A 16,768-nucleotide genomic window follows, 5' to 3' on the forward strand; every position below is an offset into this window, starting at 1 on the left:
TATTTTTATTAAATCAAAGATGGCGACATGGCTGCCATATTGAAATTGAGATTCCTGAATGACTGAGAATGGAAATCAAATATAAAGCATAAAAACACTCATATGTACTGCGTCAACAATCAGCTTCCTTTAGCCATTTTCTATTCTTCATTGACGTGATTCACAATTATGAAGGGAAGTTCCAACAAATATTAAACTAAATTTATTTTCAATGGTAAATATCTGAACCTAATTCATATGAAGTTGCTAAATAAATACAATAATAAATTCATAAGTAAACTCTCTGTGTTTTGATTCTACGCAAAGTAACTTGTGATCATATTTTTTACAAGAACTAGATGTAAGGTGAAAATGCAGCATGGCTTATGACTGGTGCCAACTGTGTGCATCTTCACACGTAAGTAGTTTCTATCTTGCCTTGTAATATTGTAACCGGGGGTGTTTATGAATAACACAGGTCGCATATAACATATAACATATAGACGCCCCTGGTTACAAATGGAGCCCCCAGTGAGGATTTATCAGTGACGTACCACCAACGTTGGATAGAGGACGCACCTCAGATGTGATACTACGGACCTGGTCTACAGTGTACAGTACACAGCCAAGACCACATGAACTGTTGTTTGGTGTATAGACTTTGACTGCCTCTGCTGTCACAAGTGATTGACAAATCTGTAAATATTGATTTACGTGAAGGCCTATAGAGTGGAGAAATGCATATGCCGGCTTGTTTTTTTCATGTCAGGTTAGTTTAGTTTAGTTCAGTTGAGCTCAGCTTTGTTAAGTTTAGTTTAGTTTAGTTTTGTCCAGATTAGTTTGGTTCAGCTCAGTTTATATTTTGCGGTTACCCATTCAAGGATAACATCAGCGCTCATCCCAATAAACATGTATTAAGTTGATGTTTATATATTTCAACGTGTTGGTGTGAATATGTGATTACCCTTTGTACCTTTGGTTAGATTATTTAATAAATAAATAGGTTGTTTATATATTTTTTAGTTTGAAAGTTGTGTGTGAATCATTGATGTATGTGAATCCTTCCCCACTTGCTTATAGCACCCCTTACCTAAAACAAACTAAAACCTTAAATTGTTAAGGCATTAAATCAATTTAGCTGACAGTTAATATAACATATTTAACCATTAACCACCCTTGGTTACCCCATTGAACTAAGTATTCTTCCAGGTCCTATTTGGTTATACCATTACCAAATACAGTTGTTACTTGTCATATAGGTAAAGTAGGATACATTTACATGTACTTGTAAGTTAATGACGAACTAGGCGAGCACTTCACTTTGGCACCTACCATTGCATAATCCCCCTCATACTAACCAGATAAACATTTACCATTGACCCATTGCAGCGTAGCGTACCTAAGATACTTAGTCATTGTTGGGGAATAGTACAATTATTAGGTTGCTCATGTTTGTTTGGTTTTTTTCTTCGTGTCCGCATTCACGCGTCCGTTACACATGTACACCGACATCCATGGCCGAAGGACAACGAGTAGTTGTCAGTATTTCTGTTGCATAACGTGCAAACTCATTTGTGTATAGCCTCCATTTTTCCACGCTGTTTTCTTCTGAATCGACATTTCTACCTTTCCCACTTAAGACAATTCGTCTTCGTGGGTTTACCCATCTGCATATTTTTTTTGTATTTTATTTACTTTGCTACTCGTGGTTCCTGTTCCCTGTGATCATGGAATTTAAGGAGGATGAATTGGAGCCTGTGGCCAATCTGTTCAGGAAGCTTGGTAAGGAGCCCAAGGACCAATCACCACAGGATCTGAAGGCATGGATCCAAGGAATGGCACAGCAAGTGGGGCCCTTGATAAAGGAAGAGCCAAGTCTACATGGACAGTCAGTGCCACCTCCAGGAGTGGAAGGCAAAGCCCAAGCTGTGGCTTATCACCAGTTCCCAAAGTTACCTCTATTTAGTGGAGATGACACCGGAAAGGATGCTCCTTTCGACCTCTGGACCTATGAAGTTGATTGTTTATTTCAGTCCAAGTGCTATACCTCAGATGTTATAGATCAGGCTGTCCGCAGATCTCTCAAGGGGGAGGCTGCTAGAGTTGCGATGAGACTTGGATCTACAGCTTCTACCCAGGATTTACTTTCGAAGATCCAAAGTATTTATGGCACAGTTAGGCGCAGGGAAACCCTCATGGCACAGTTCTATAGTGCAACCCAGACGGAGGATGAAGACGTTGCTAGTTGGGGCTGCCTCCTGGAACACCTCCTATCACAGATCACTGAGCACCATACAATTCCCATGAAGGAACAGGATGAGATGCTGAGAAACATGTTCTTGAGTGGTCTGAAACCTACAATGAAGGCTATATCTGGACACAAGTTTGACTCACTAGCTAGTTTTGATGAGCTACGAATCTCCTTACGGGAATTAGAGTACGACATGAAGCGGGGACTATCCAAGTCGGAAACAAAGAAGTGCAATGTTTCAGCTAAAATGGCTATCCCAGTTGAACCAGTTTCAAAGAATGACCTTGAGACCCTGACTTCCGCCATAGATCAATTACGAGTGGAAGTGTCTGACATCAGGAAACGACAGGACACAGCCAAATTATATCAACACCAGACATTCCAAGCAAGGCAAGATATGTCTTTTGGGAGCAACAGAAGAGGGAAGGGCCATGCCCTGGAGTACCCACCTCACCCAGCTCAATCTGGAAACAACGTCCATACAGGAAACACTTATGCAGGAAATGAACAACGGGATGAGTCCACGAGTGCTGCTTACCATTCTGGTAGCTATGGAGACAGAAGGTTTCAAACAAGGTATGAGGATAGAAGAAGTTCATCCAGAGATTACCCAAGCTATGCCAAAGATACCCGCGTCGGCCAAGGAAGGACTAAGCCCAGCTAACAATTTCACGTTGTGACAACGTCGTGACAACGTTGTGTTTACGTTGTGGCAACGTTGCGGATGTTACGTCCATATAACGTTATTCTGTGGACTCCCATTTATGTTGTCACAACGTCATGGCCTAACGTTGTGTTACGTCATATTCACGTCGTCACAACGTTGTGATGACGTTGTATTTTACGTTGTGGGAACGTTGTGATAACGTCGTGTTTACGTTGTGGTAACGTTGCGGATGTTACGTCCATATAACGTTATTCTGTGGACTCCCATTTATGTTGTCACAACGTCATGGCCTAACGTTGTGTTACGTCATATTCACGTCGTCACAACGTTGTGATGACGTTATATTTTACGTTGTGGGAACGTTGTATTTTTACGTTGAGGGAACGTTGTATTTTACGTTGTGGCAATGTTATAATAATGCGTCCCTACAACGTTATTCTTTGTACTACCATGGACGTTGTCACAACGACGTGAAATAACTTTGTGTTACAAGGATGAAATACGGTTGTGACCATTCCACACTAAAATGTTGTAAAAACAACCCCAAAACTTGTTCCGGAAATGTTTTAGAATATGCTTTAGTCACGTGAATGTGTATGATTCGAGATACCTTTTACCAATATTTTAAAACCAGGGCGTCGAATAACCCGGTTAACAGTGAGTTAACTCGTGTTTTGCTAACAATGTTCAAAATGTAAAAACACCACTGAGCTGTTAACTAGATACATGATTTGACTATAACAAAGTCAGACACCATTACCCTTAAGGCTTGTACTGAAAGAAACAAAAAAAAAGAATGGCAGACATTGTAAGGGGTTGACCATGTGATATTTTCTGGGGAGGGTCGGGTCCTGGAATATTATCGAAAAAATATATTGTCACCGAAAATTCTTGACAAAAATAGTTACGGTTCAGACTGGTGAAAAAAATGCCTGCCACAAAAAAATGACATAGATCTAGATGCAAGGTGCTATCTTCAGGCTTATAGAGTTAAAGAAAATCATATATCTATTTTTGTAGCTGTGACCGAAAACATATGTAATCTCCATAGAAAAGTTCCAGGTCCCCACCTCCTTGAATATTAAATGGTCGGTCTCTAATCAAGTCCATATAGTATACTTCAACTTTCAGTCATGCGAAGTCACCATTCAACAAAGAGCTCCAAGACACATTTACGTTGACATTTTATTATTTTTAGATAATAGAAAATGTATACACTTTTCGAAATTATTGAATGCCAGAATCTTCTTTCTTTGGTGTTCACTTCCACTTCCCTGAAATACAAACAGCTTAATAAATCTTGAGCAGGTATATGAAAGATTTCATATGACGAGAAACATTCATTTGGAGATAAGGTTTTATCAATATTCAAACTATAATGTATAATTCAAGTGACTGATGGAAACAAATTTTAACATTCATTCAGAGACATCAAGAATCAGGTTGAATACAAAACGTGGTACGAGCATAGATTTATATAAATAGATCTACATTCTTAGCATTCATTTCAAGCAAAAAACACCCCACCAATTAACATGGATATAGACAATGGAATGTAACCGTAAACAATTGTACTTACGTTAACATAATTCACAGCCCAGGGTTTATTTGGTGTGTTCCTCAATGATACAACATTCTTGATTTTATCTCCTGGAATGGTCGTGCAACATTTTCTCCCTTGCTGCAACGAAAACATATTAAAAAAGTCAAAACTAAAACTATATTCAATAAGCATACATTTAGATCTGTAGTCTAAACAAAAAGATAACATACATTGTATAATTGCCTAAAATTTAGGAAAACTGTAAATCTAAAGTCTTCATGTTTAAGGTCCGATCGGAAATAAACTCAGGCTACAGATATAAGTAACAAAATTATGAGTACCATCATAAAAAAAACACCTAATGTAATTTGGCTTTACATATACACCGGTCTGACAAACCAGTGATTGTTATAGTGAGCCACGTCTCACAACATCTGTCAGAGTACAATGACACACAATCATGTTAGTACAAACATGGTTTGTTGGGGACCTTTTCTAAACCGGAATCCAAACGGGAACAGATATATTTGACAGGCATTGTAGCTAATTACGACTCACATCTTCATCGCAGCGCTGTTTATATAGATCTAGCTACAGTACGATTTCGTAGCTAACACTGGAACTTACTCGTTCAGTTTTCGATCACCATTTTATTCTCTCTCTCTCATTGCCAAAACGTTTCAGAGAACCAAGTATCATATACTTACTACGTTTATTAACATAATACAGTTCAATATCGTTAAATATAATTCTGTAGTATGGTAGCCTACCTGGCAACATACGGAGATCGAAAACCGAACGAATATGGTTGCTATCAATTCCATTGTATTTTTCATTGGTGCACATTGACTAGATCTACACCTATCTCACCTTAATAATCAACAAACGATGACCAAATCACTGACAATGTATGGTGATATTTAACTTTTGATTATCCACTAGCTTATCACATCCCGTTATAGCGCGCGACGAGACTCGTTTTACTTTTGCTCGTTTTCATTAGAAGGGAGTCGGACATAGATCTAGTTATCGGAAAATGATGAATTGATTCTCTTTTGGGGAAATATTAAAAATACACATGATAAGCGCCTTGCTCAAATAAACTTTATAGACAGCACCAACAACCATATGATGCACATTTAGGCTGCTTCAGTCAGTGCTAATTGGGCCTTCTTGGGAACAACAAGTATGTTTCTGTCTCTTCCCGAAAATACAATTTTTCATAACATCATTGAGCCCTTTAGACTTGGGCTATAACTAGCAGCCTACAGAGAGTCGATCGGAAAATACTTCCATTGTTTTGATTCCCTCTCTTCGCTGTATAAGAGAAATATACTCAACCTTTCCCATGGCCTGAATGAGCCACATTGTTTCACAAAAATCATAGTCTGAATATTAGTACATGTAAACTTTCAGATTTCAGAAATAACACGGAAGAAATGGCGATCACTGTCAGTGGTCAGTAGGCGATGCATACGTTAGGCCTATTTAGGCCTACATACCTTATACGCTTACGATCGAAACCCGAACATAATATGACGACCACAAAACGCCGCCAGACTGAATTCTGGTCAAACATATACCTACTGCTTGCCCTTGGTAATTACCCTTGGTATCCATAAAATAATAATATGGTAAAAAGTCATGGGCTTCCTTCACCTCTATATACATCACGTTCTGTGTATCAAATATTACTATCAACACTGACGCTCAGCTCAGTGAAAGTGACCGGCAAACTGCATTCTAAACCCCGCCACTTCTGAATAATACGATACATTTAAATCATTTGACTATCTGCATGTACAGAAACATATCAACAAGCGGAGACTGCTTTTGAAAAATAACTTACCTTATCCGAATTCACAGATCATCTGTCCAGTTCCCGTTGCTGCACAATCACTTGGTTGTAATATATCCAGAGTGAGTTTGAACTAAGATGGCTGGTGACAACAAATCTTCCGCGACAATGTGACGTCATTTTGACGTCACTTCACGAGGCAACAGGCTAAACTTTTCAGCAGTCGCTCTCACGCCGCAAAAAATGCGCGCCAATGTGTTTTTAACTGTAATTTTGCTTTAGGCAACATTTAGTAGACAGATAGATAACTTCGTTCATAGATATATATGTTTAAAAAAAATAAAACTACGAGATGGTAGATCTACAAGTGGTTTCCTAAACATCATTTACAAAAAGTGTTGTAATGTCAAAAGCATAACGTTATCACAACGTTAATTTGCAACGTTGTTGTTACGTTGTGGAATAACGTTACAATGTAACGTAATACTAACGTTGTAATAGAGATACGCAATTACGTTCTGGAAATTTTAGTATTAAGAGATGAAAATTCAAATGACGAATATACAGAAAGGTAATTATGCATTACTGCCTTGGTATTCTGACAAATTCATGTTGATTTTGATAAAGCAGTTCTATTCCTTTATGACTATCAAGAAGCAAACTTTATAACGTTTCACCGACGTTTCAGAAACGTAGTTACAAAACGTTGTGCGATGTCCGATGCACAACGTTTTCACAACGTGAATGTGCAACGTTGTTATAACGTTGTGAAATAACGTTGCACGTTGACGTTATAATGACGTTGTGACAACGTTATTTAACGACGTTACCAATCCACAACCTTTCCACAACGTTGTGACAACGTCGTGTGTTAGCTGGGAGTCTACTGGAGCCTATTCCACACCACCATATTGGGATCAGGAGGACTACCAAGAACCGATATGCTATAAATGTGGGTACCCTGGCCACATAGCATCGGGATGTAGAGTCAGACTAGATCACCTTCGTTGACCTTTAAACTGGCAAGGGCCTCACGGGAAGGGGTCACCATTAGGCTCATCGAAGTACACCAGGGACACGCTGCCAGACGGACTTGTTGGACATGCAAATGAAGCACACATCACAGTTGATAATGTTCAGACCCGTGCCTTACTGGATACCGGAGCTACTGTCTCTGTGATATCAGAATCATTTTACCATGAACACTTAAAACACATTTCCTTGGAGCCACTTTGCGACATGTTGGATATTGAATGTGCTGGAGGAGAAAACCTACCTTACAAAGGCTTCATTGAAGTTGGGATTAAGTCTGTTGGAGGTGGAATAGATAATGCAGAACCAGTACCATGCCTTTTCCTAATAGTACCCGTCACCAGATATAATGCACATGTACCGGTACTGTTAGAAACAAATATACTGAATTGTCTAATGGAAAACTGTAAGCACCCATGGAGTCAAGTACTTGCAAAAGGCAGCCTTACAAACGCCTTGGTACCTTACCTACAGGACCATGACCTTACAGGAACGGGAATTACTACGCAATGACTGGAGGTTAGGTCTGGTTAAGAGTGTGGAGGACAAGAATATATTGATACCGTCTAACAGCACAGCATCAATTAAAGGACAAGTTGCCAAAGGAGTTAGATCACCCAGACTTTGTGCTTTAATGCAGCCTACTCCAAAGTCAAGCATTAGCAAAGACATAGACATTGCTCCAACTGTCATTTCTTACGATGGTCGTCCGGATATTGTAGAAGTTCATCTCTTCAACGTGACCACACGTACTATAGTTGTTCCTCCCCATGCCCTATTGTGTGAGCTGCAACCTGTAACTCTTCAGGACCCACCTTGTGGTACATCTGTAGACTCTGCTTCCATATTGAAGAATATTGAGATGGAGCGGGAAGGACTCTCTACTGATGAAGATGGTTTGGGACTTGAATTAATTACAAGGTTTCAGGACATCTTCTCCAAAGATGATGAGGATCTAGGATGTTCTTCCCTTGTTCGCCACAATAAAGAACTAGATGATGAACGACCATTCAAGCAAAGACATCGCCGGATACCCCCAGCTATGTTTGATGAAGTCCGGACTCACTTGCATCAACTGTTATCTGCAGGAGTCATCCGAAAGTCGCATAGCCCTTGGGCATCTAATGTGGTATTAGCTTGCAAGAAAGATGGAAAGCTGAGGATGTGTATCGACTTCAGACGGTTGAATAATCACACAATCAAGGATTCTTATGCTCTACCGAGAATTGAGGAGATGCTGGATTGTCTAAGGGGAATGAAATACTTTACAGTCCTGGACATGAAGAGTGGGTACCATCAGGTGGAAATTGAGAAGTGTCACAAAGAACGGACAGCCTTCACAGTAGGACCTTTGGGATTCTATGAGTATAACAGAATGCCCTTTGGACTCTCCAACGCCCCGGCAACCTACCAGCATCTTATGGAGCAGTGCTTGGATGGATTACATCTCCAAATCTGTCTCATATACTTGGATGATCTGATCATATTTTCTCGTACATATGAAGAACACCTGGAGCGCCTTGAAAGATTTCTGAAGCGCCTCCGTGACTGTGGATTAAAGCTTGCTCCCAAAAAGTGTAAGTTCTTCAAACGAAAGGTCAAGTATGTGGGCTACATCATCAGCGCTGATGGAATCGAGGCAGACCCAGATAAAGTGGACAAAATACGAAATTGGCCAACACCTACCAATCCAGAAGATATCAGGAAGTTTCTCGGCTTCGCGGGATATTACCGGAAGTTCGTGCAAAATTTCTCTAAGGTTGCAAGGCCTTTATCTATTCTGATGCCTAAGACTGCAACAAAGAAGTCCAAGAGACGGCAACATCAGCAGACCGAGTGGGAGTGGAGAGCTGCACAGGAACAGGCCTTCCAGGAAATCAAAGATCGTCTTACCATGCCGCCAGTCCTAGGATATGCCGACTTCCACCAGCCATTTGAATATCACACAGATGCAAGCACCCAAGGTCTGGGAGCAGTTCTTTATCAACACCAGAACGATCAGCAGCGAGTCATAGCCTATGCCAGCAGAGGATTGAAGCCATCTGAAAGGAATTACTCTGAAAACAAGCTTGAGTTCCTGTGTTTGAAGTGGGCAGTATCAGAGAAAATCCATGACTACCTGTATGGCAATGACTTTGTTGTTATGACGGATAACAACCCATTAACCTACGTCCTAACATCAGCAAGACTTGATGCGACTGGTCATAGGTGGCTCGCATCTCTCTCTAATTACAACTTCTCCATCAAGTACCGGCCTGGGAAAGCTAATACTGATGCAGATACTCTCTCACGACTTCCGACTCCATCAGATCCCTCACAACTGGACCAGGTCAATGTGGACTCTGTAAGAGCCATCTGCAATGCGCTCACTCCACTTAACTATATTGAGAGTCTTTGTGTCTCAGTCGATGATGATGTGGATGATGATGACAATCTGATGATCACTGATGATAAGTGTGAAGCCAATGTTAGAGAATGGAGGAGAGCTCAGGGTAAGGACTAAGCCCTGGCTACTGTCATTGGACACTTAAGGGACAAGACAAGGCGCGACAGAATACCATTTACAGATGATGCCAATCTCACAGCCCTTGTCAAGATATACCAGCAGCTAAGATTGAAGAGAGGAGTTCTTTATCGAATTGCTATGAAAGATGGAGAAGAGCAGGACCAGTTGGTTCTTCCAATTCAGTGCCGCATCGCAGCATTACGATCACTCCATGACAATGTTGGACATCCAGGAAGGGAAAGGACTATATCGCTGATACGTGAGAGATTTTACTGGCCTGGTATGACTCGCGATGTTGAAGCACATGTTCAGAACTGTGTATCTTGTCTACGAAGAAAGACTCAATCTGCTGGAAGATCACCATTGGTTAGTATTGTAACATCGCAACCCTTGGAGCTTGTATGCATGGACTTCCTGACCCTGGAACCATCGAAAGGAGGCCAACAACATATTCTCGTGGTGACAGATCATGTTACCCGATATGCTCAGGCTTATCCTACAAAGAACATGACTGCAAGAACAAAAGCAGGAGTCTTTTTCAACAACTTTATTGTTCACTACGGAATACCCAAACGCATACACTCAGACCAGGGAGCAAGTTTCACGGGGAAGCTCATGCAGGAACTATGTCAGTTGCTCAAGATAGACAAGTCACAGACCACGCCTTACCATCCGATGGGAAATGGAATGTGTGAGCGCTTCAACCGTACTTTATGCAACATGCTCGGCACACTTGATCCTGACAGCAAAAGGAATTGGAAAGCCCATGTTGGACCACTGGTCCATGCTTATAATTGTACCCGACATGAGTCTACAGAGTTGCCACCCTTCTTTCTGATGTATGGACGGCACCCTCGGTTGCCTGTTGATGTAGCATTTGGGTTAGACATGGAGCCAAGCAAGTCCAAGTCCATCAATAAGTACACCAAGGAACTTCGGGAAAGACTCAGTCAAGCTTACGACATTGCTTCCAGTGCAGCTACGAAGTCACGCAGTAAGCAGAAGAAGTACTATGACCAGAAGGCTAGAGCTGCTGTTCTAGAATTAGGCGCCCCCGAGTACTTTTGATGGTAGACACAAGTTGGCCAACAGATGGTAAACCGATGTGTACATTGTGCTTGCCCAGCCGAATCCATCCATACCAGTGTATACAGTTGGTAAGGAGTGTGGAGAAGGACGGAAGCGGACATTACACAGGAACTTGTTACTTCCAATTGGATCCACCCCACAGACTGAGAACCAAGAGCCACCCATACCTCGGCCAAGGAAAGTACATCCAGCAACTCCAACGCCAACAGCAAGACCACGACAGAGGACTTTAGCACCGACTGTGACCATCCCAGTTGACGAGGCTGATGCAGACAGACCAGGATCTGATTGTGAAACAGAAAGTGAGGATGATTATATCGCATATCTCTCCCATGAATCCTCAGAATCTTCAGAGTCAGCTGTTTCTACAGCTGATAGGCCACCTGAAGCAGCAGCAGTAGAAGAGAATCAGAATGATGAGATGACTGCAGTCACTGAGCGAGATCAAGAGGAGGACACAGGGGATGCTCAGGAGGAACTACCCTCTGGTGAATCACTCACTCATCCTGAAGATCCTAACTCTCATTCTGGTGTAAGGTCTACGCCACCTGTCCCCCAACCTCGGCGGTCTAATCGACAGCGGACACAACCACAGTGGATGACAAGTGGAGTCTATGTTCTGTCAGCCATTGCACAGCCGGACTGGCTAACGAGAGCCAATTATCTCAAAACCCTCCTTGATACAGCAAGTTTTTCTGATCAGTCACATCGAGTATCTGATGCAATCCTGGATATTGTGACTGGTAGGATTAAATGATGAGGACATCATTTCGTAGTGGAGGGAAGTGTGTGGCAGTGTTGTATATATGCATATTTTCTGTATTTTATATATTTGTATACATGGTATACATATAATGTTTTGTAATGAAATGGTGTTTTAACCTTTAATTATGTTGAATTAAATAACCTGTATGGCTGCTGTATTCTACAGCTCTGTATAACGACTTGTTCTCTGCGTGGAGTTTTCTTTTATTTTAACTTCTACTGGTTGTGGGGTAGAGTAGGTAGCTTGGGTCGGTCCTTTGTTTAGTATAGCTTGCGCCTGATTGGCCTTGTTTCAAATACTAACACCCAGCAATTAACCAGCACACCAGCCACTACACCTTGCCATGCGGACAACAATTTTCTGCTCTGTGTAGTATTTTCATCTGAGACCGTCCAAATAGGTTAGTAATGTTTCTATACGTATTGTAATAGTGTACTTGCATCTATTTGTGTAATCAGCTGTAGTGTTACACAGTCTTAATACATATTTAGGTAGGTCATTACATGTAGTCATATAATTGCAGCCATGTAAATGTTTTAAATAGGTTAGCACTGTATATCTTCGACTTTCCTAAATGTTTCATTTGAGAATGAATAAGCGAGTGGGTATGTATTTATGATGTATGTGTTTGCTTATGACAATGTTATTTATGTATAATGTAAAGCAGTCATTGGTATGTTATGTGTAACACATAATTCATGTTTTCTACGGTTACCCGTTTTACCTAAGTAAGTACATTTGTCTTTGTATTTGTATTTAGATGCAGGCACCATAAGTCCTGTCACATTTCATTGGTGAACACAGTTCCCGCCCCAGTTTCAACTACAGGGTATGCTTGTGTTTTCTTCTGTATTAATGAAATTAATTAATTGTATTTATCATATTATAACACATGTAAAGGGATACAAATGTATATATAGTTATTGTAAGTTATAACACATCCTTCAATGTATTTGTTGAAAGCAAGAGTTCTATCTATTTCTATGATGTCGTCGGTGTGACGATGTGAATGAATATAATGTGATGTGCTCTTATATATCTGTGTTTGTGTATATTAACATACATATATATTTACGTGTATATATATCTTCACATTTAATATTTTTCAGGGCGATTGTGTGTTCTGATAATAAATCCTCACAACAATAAACGACCTGTGTTATTCATAAACACCCCCGGTTACAATATGAGAATGCCTAAAAACAATATGTACTGTCAGATTTCAGCAATTGGGGTTAATGTTTCCATATCACTCAGAAACTATGTCTTCATATCTTAATTACCTTGTAAAACACTGGTGACTTGTTTCCCTATCACTCAGAAACTATGTCTCCATATCTTAATTACCTTGTAAAACACTGGTGACTTCTTTCCCTACCCCTCAGAAACAATGTCTCCATATCTTAATTACCTTGTAAAACACTGGTGACTTGTTTCCCTATCACTCAGAAAATATGTCTACATATCTTACCTTGTAAAACACTGGTAAAATTCTTTCCTTACCACTCAGAAGCAATGTCTTTATATCTTACCTTGTAAAACACTGGTGAAATTCTTTCCTTACCACTCAGAAGCAATGTCTATATATCTTACCTTGTAACACACTGGTGACTTCTATCCCTATCACTCAGAAACAATGTCTATATATTATACCTTCCAAAACACTGGTGACTTCTTTCCCTATCACTCATAAACAATGTCTATACATCATACCTTGTAAAACACTGTTGACTTCTTTCCCTATCACTCAGAAACCATGCCTATATATCATACCTTGTAAAACACTGGTAAAATTATTTCCTTACCACTCAGAAGCAATGTCTATATATCGTACCTTGTAAAACACTGGTGACTTCTTTCCCTATCACTCAGAAACAATGTCTATATATCGTACCTAGTAAAACACTAGTGACTTCTTTCCCTATCACCCAGAAACTATGTCTATATATAGTTCCTTGTAAAACACTGGTGACTTCTTTCCATATCACTCACAAACAATGTCTACATATCGTACCTTGTAAAACACTGGTGACTTCTTTCCCTATCACTCAGAAACAATGTCTATATATCGTACCTTGTAAAACACTGGTGACTTCTTTCCCTATCACCCAGAAACTATGTCTATATATCGTACCTTGTAACACACTGGTGACTTCTTTCCATATCACTCACAAACAATGTCTACATATCGTACCTTGTAAAACACTGTTGACTTCTTTCCCTATCACTCAGAAACAATGTCTATATATCGTACCTTGTAAAACACTGGTGACTTCATTCCCTATAACTCAGAAACAATATCTATATATCTTACCTTGTAAAACACTGGTGACTTCTTTCCCTATCAATCACAAACAATGTCTGTATATCGTACCTTGTAAAACACTGGTGACTTCTATCCCTATCACTCAGAAACAATGTCTATATATTATACCTTGCAAAACACTGGTGACTTCTTTCCCTACCACTCAGAAGCAATGTCTATATATCGTACCTTGTAAAACACTGGTGACTTCTTTCCCTATCACTCAGAAACAATGTCTATATATCGTACCTAGTAAAACACTAGTTACTTCTTTCCCTATCACCCAGAAACTATGTCTATATATAGTACCTTGTAAAACACTGGTGACTTCTTTCACTATCACTCACAAACAATGTCTACATATCGTACCTTGTAAAACACTGGTGACTTCTTTCCCTACCACTCAGAAACAATGTCTATATATCGTACCTTGTAAAACACTGGTGACTACTTTCCCTATCACTCAGAATTAATGTGTATATATCGTACCTTGTAAAACACTGGTGACTACTTTCCCTATCACTCAGAATTAATGTCTACATATCGTACCTTGTAAAACACTGGTGACTTCTTTTTCTATCACTCTGAAAAACAATGTCTATATATCGTACCTTGTAAAACACTTGTGACTTGTTCCTGGAAGTTGCAGAAGTGGAATGGAGTGAGGAAGCCGAGGGATCCCATGTTGAAGGCCATCACAGGAGGAACACTTTGCTGGGGAGACAACCACACTCTACACACAGCACTCAAAATCATAATAACTAAATCACATCATGTACAACTTCATGTTGGCAGGTGTCCAGTTAGATCAAGGGGAGGTAATTTCCACAAACAGAACACATAAGGCACAGACAAGCCAACCTGACGTCCATGTTCACCCAAAAACTGCAACTACTTTTATTCAAATGGATTTTAACTCAACTTTTTGAATGGATTTGATTGTTGTCTAATTGAGGGAAGCAGAGCTGAAAGCCGTCACAGTAGAGAGTGGGTGTTGCCTTAAGTCGATTTTAGTAATATTCCAGTGAGCAAGGATAAGAATTTATGGATGAACAACTTCTTGATTACAAATAAGAGCAACGTTTCGGTGTAGATTCTAATACCGTTATCAAGCAAGTGACCCCAGAACTCTACTGGACCACAGGAATTCCCAAACCCACGAATGCAATCGACAGCTCCCCTTCCTTGACATGCTCGTACAGAAAGATAATAACGACAAACTCCAGACCACTGTTTATCAGAAACCTACCCACTCAGATCAATACATACACTATGCCTCCAACCATCCTCCTCAAGTCAAAAAATGAATTGTTTCAACCATAGCAAGACAGGCTCACAACATCTGTCACTTGCTTGATAACGGTGTCAGAACCTACACCGAAACGTCGCTCGTCGTAATAAAGAAGTTGTTCATCCATAAATTCTTATCCTTACTTAGTACTCCAACTTTTAAATGCCTATCAAAGGAAATATTCCAGTATTATCACGGGGAACACTAGAAATGTCTGTACATAATAACCATTTGGGGATTCCAACTTGGAGCGAACGCGACATAATCAGGAAGCCAAATTATCTACAGTCACGACTGCTGTCCACTTTCAATGAAGTCTCCAGGTACCTTACAGACAACACATGTATTTATTCCTCATCATTGTCTTGATGATGTGGAAGAACATTTACAAAGTCTTCCCTTTGATTTTTGGGAAGAAAAAATAAACTGACAATTATATATAACATTTAAAAAATAAAGCCACAAACCTCTGTAGCTCACCAAATGAAGTAACAATAGTGTCTTTGTTTAAAGTTCAGTTGGAATTCTGTGAACAGATTTTAGAAACCATAGCTTGAGAATCATTTCTGCAGGTGAGCTAAAAGGAGGAAGGGAGGGAGTCTCACATCTCTTGGATTCACCCTTCAGATCGGTTTATAGAGAATACTACACTCATTCTCGTGAGATACCATTTGTTTTAAACAAGAGGACTTTCTAAGGTATGTGACCATGCGAAAGCAAGTTTAAAAAAAATTGCATTGAACTAGAATGAGTGAGGTATTTTATTTATCAACCATGTTAAATATTTAGTTAAGTGTAAATACAAAACAACTTTCATTTGTTAACACACCAAACAAAAACCAGTTGCAACTATGGTCATTCAAGCCCATTGTTGTTAGTATGCAGGACCACTGTAAGAAAACTTCAAAGTCAATGAGCACAACACTTTAAAGGGGAAGTGTACACGCAAAAATCACTTTCTTTCTTTTTCTAAACAAAACGCAATTTTAGAATTAATTAGTATCTGTGTTTGAAAATATACACTCATTTTTTTCACAGTGAACGTAGGAAGCTCACAATAGTGTGAAAATGATATGCCGTTATGAGGCCTTCGTTTTTCGAGCTAAACAGGCCTGAGTTATCCCCCTTAGATTATGACGTAATTGGTGCCAATTCAACTGGGTCCCTGTCTATTCTCAACGCAAAAGATATCAAGTACCAGTTTGCGGTAAAACAACATGGCCTACGACACACTCCGGCGCAGTGGTGACTCAGCATAACACTATGCTGGCTGGCATCTGAGACGCTAGAATCACACACCTGGACCTACACCACGTGAAGCGGCTCTAACAAAGCATGATGACGTCATAATGTTTATCAATTGGCACCAATGACGTCATATTGCAAGGGGCATAAGCCATGGTGTTTTTGTTGTGGAAATAGAACACTTGGTAAATGTGAAAAATATAAATCGTTTTAATGCGAAAAATATGTTAATTAATTGTGATATTTTTATATTTTTGTCTATGACACTTCTATGTTAACACTTTTAATGTGGAAAA

At 39.9% G+C, this 16,768-nt stretch overlaps 1 long non-coding RNA gene across 1 annotated transcript; it reads right to left on the reverse strand.

Moving 5' to 3' along the window:
* Window positions 1-4,099: 4,099 nt before the first annotated feature.
* Window positions 4,100-6,532, reverse strand: LOC125384228. The gene is made up of 3 exons (XR_007223071.1): window positions 6,290-6,532; window positions 4,477-4,578; window positions 4,100-4,171 (listed from the first exon to the last, which is right to left on the reverse strand). It is a non-coding gene; the product is annotated as an uncharacterized LOC125384228 (long non-coding RNA).
* Window positions 6,533-16,768: the final 10,236 nt, after the last annotated feature.

Source organism: Haliotis rufescens, unplaced genomic scaffold, assembly GCF_023055435.1.
Source record: "Haliotis rufescens isolate VD_foot unplaced genomic scaffold, xgHalRufe1.0.p SCAF_29, whole genome shotgun sequence".
NCBI classification, from domain to species: Eukaryota; Metazoa; Mollusca; class Gastropoda; order Lepetellida; family Haliotidae; genus Haliotis; species Haliotis rufescens.